This window comes from Penaeus chinensis, chromosome 8 (genome assembly GCF_019202785.1).
Source record: "Penaeus chinensis breed Huanghai No. 1 chromosome 8, ASM1920278v2, whole genome shotgun sequence".
In the NCBI taxonomy this organism is placed as follows: domain Eukaryota; kingdom Metazoa; phylum Arthropoda; class Malacostraca; order Decapoda; family Penaeidae; genus Penaeus; species Penaeus chinensis.
In genome coordinates this window covers 38,247,163-38,249,662 of record NC_061826.1, presented here as the reverse complement: position 1 = coordinate 38,249,662, position 2,500 = coordinate 38,247,163, and the positions used below count along the sequence as shown (strand labels likewise).

Genomic DNA, 2,500 nt, shown 5'->3' with positions numbered 1-2,500 from the left:
CGTACCAACCAAGACTAATGGACGGTAACAGCTTTCTTTTTACCGCTCCGTTCCGTTGTAGAATCCTCACCAAAACCAAAGGCACAAACCCCATTCGCTGCCCCCCCCCCCCCCCAATGACTGGCCCGGAACCTTCCAACGGGTATCCTAGCCATACCCAAAATGCCACAAGGAGAGCAGGCCCGTCTCAAAGGGCCTCTGACAACTGCTCCTATTCCAAGATTCTTTGAGAGACTAAACCCAGCACTCCCTTTATACAAGAGAAATTACATATACACCTTCGAAGGGACACGAGCCTATGAAACAAAATCGATTTGAAATACAAACGAAAACCCATATTACACTCGCTAAGATGACTCCCCCTCAAAATAAACTGGCACATGACACCAGGAACAAAATGACACCACATCCCCGAGTGCGTGACTGAGGGACTAATCAAAGCGGACACGATGTAATTAGGTAGTTCATGTGTCGTCATCTAGAACTGGCAGCTCTTACCCCCCACCCCCTCTTTGCTCTCAATTTTACTGTCGAAGTGAAATGAGAACGTACCTTCCCCCCCCCCCCGTCTACTATGAAGATGCCAAGATGGAGATAAATGAGGGGAAAGGAGCGGGGGTAAAGAATATAGTGAAAGTGGGTGGGCGGTTGGGTGAGAGAAAAGGAAGAAAAAAAAAAGGGAGGGAGAGAGGGAGAGAGAGAGGGAGGGAGGGAGGGAGGGAGGGAAGGAAGGAAGGAGGGAGGGAAGGAGGGAAGGAAGGAGGGAAGGAAGGAGGGAAGGAAGGAGGGAAGGAAGGAAGGAAGGAAGGAGGGAGGGAAGGAAGGAAGGAAGGAAGGAAGGAAGGAGGGAGGGAGGGAGGGAAGGAGGGAGGGAAGGAAGGAGGGAGGGAAGGAAGGAGGGAGGGAAGGAAGGAGGGAGGGAGGGAGGGAGGGAGGGAAGGAAGGAGGGAGGGAGGGAAGGAGGGAGGGAGGGAGGGAAGGAAGGAAGGAAGGAGGGAGGGAGGGAGGGAAGGAAGGAGGGAGGGAGGGAGGGAGGGAAGGAAGGAGGGAGGGAAGGAAGGAAAGAGGGAGGGAGGGAAGGAAGGAGGGAGAGAGGGAGGGAGGGAGGGAGGGAGAGAGGGAGGGAGGGAGAGAGGGAGGGAGGGAGAGAGGGAGGGAGGGAGAGAGGGAAGGAGGGAAGGAGGGAGGGAGGGAGGGAGAGAGGGAGGGAGGGAGGGAAGGAAGGAGGGAAGGAGGGAGGGAGGGAGGGAAGGAAGGAAGGAGGGAGATAGGGAGGGAGGGAGGGAGGGAGGGAGGGAGGGAGGGAGGGAAGGAAGGAAGGAAGGAGGGAGGGAGGGAGGGAGGGAGGGAAGGCAGGAGAGAAGGAAGGAGGGAAGGCAGGAGGGAGGGAGGGAGGGAAGGAAGGAGGGAGGGAAGGAAGGAAGGAGGGAGGGAGGGAAGGAAGGAGGGAGGGAAGGAAGGAAGGAGGGAGGGAGGGAAGGAAGGAGGGAGGGAGGGAAGGAAGGAGGGAGGGAAGGAAGGAGGGAGGGAACGAGAGTGAGAGAGAGAAAGAATACTAAGACTGGGGGATTGGCAATGAATCATCTCTGTCTACGCTAACACTCTGGGGGACAACAACTACACGATGTATAAAAACTCCTAAACTTTTTAAAATATACAAAACATTACACCGAAAAGGTTAAATTTCGATAAAATGCTATACGTTATATACGACCTATGCAAATCGCAAACACCCTACCATTTCTTGAGGCGCCATTTGGGTCATCATAACAAGCCGTTCGGACAAACCACCAATTTCGGACAAACCACCAATTTCGCAACTTGGTGGACGGAATAATATGCATTAACCATGACAACCCTGAGAGACAATAACAATAACAAGGTTCCGGGAAGAATGGAAATCAGGAGAGATTTCAACGCCGCTCAGGTGGTGATACCTCCCGTTTCAGTACAAGTGGACGACACAAACACCTCACTGAGTCACATGGAAGTAGTCCCTCTCCCGAAAAAAAACAGAGAGAGTCACATGGAAGTAGTCCCTCTCCCGAAAAAAACAGAGAGAGAGAGGGAGAGGGAGAGGGAGAGGGAGAGGGAGAGGGAGAGGGAGAGGGAGAGGGAGAGGGAGAGGGAGAGGGAGAGAGAGAGAGAGAGAGAGAGAGAGGGAGAGGGAGAGGGAGAGAGAGAGAGAGAGAGAGAGAGAGAGAGAGAGAGAGAGAGAGAGAGAGAGAGAGAGAGAGAGACGGAAAACTCCCCCAAGAAGCAAACGCAATTCCCACTCTCCTCGGTGCATTACACGGGGTTAGTTTGCATGCAGGGTCCGGCGACGAGAAATCAATCGGCTATCGAGTGGGCATTCAGCGCAGACGCGACGGAAATAATGATCAAGTACAATTCACAACTTGGTAACTTGTCCGACGTTCGTTCAAATTCAGCGAACATACGCAAGGACTGCACTTATTTTTTTTAATCGGATTTGTTTTGAGGGGGCGAGAAACAAATA

The 2,500-nt window shown here is 53.1% G+C and overlaps 1 protein-coding gene across 1 annotated transcript in view; it reads right to left on the bottom strand.

Moving 5' to 3' along the window:
• The window catches only part of LOC125028328 (innexin inx2-like), a 38,083-nt gene that overhangs the window by 29,519 nt on the left and 6,064 nt on the right, over window positions 1–2,500 (bottom strand). The gene's annotated exons all lie outside the window — the stretch shown is intronic.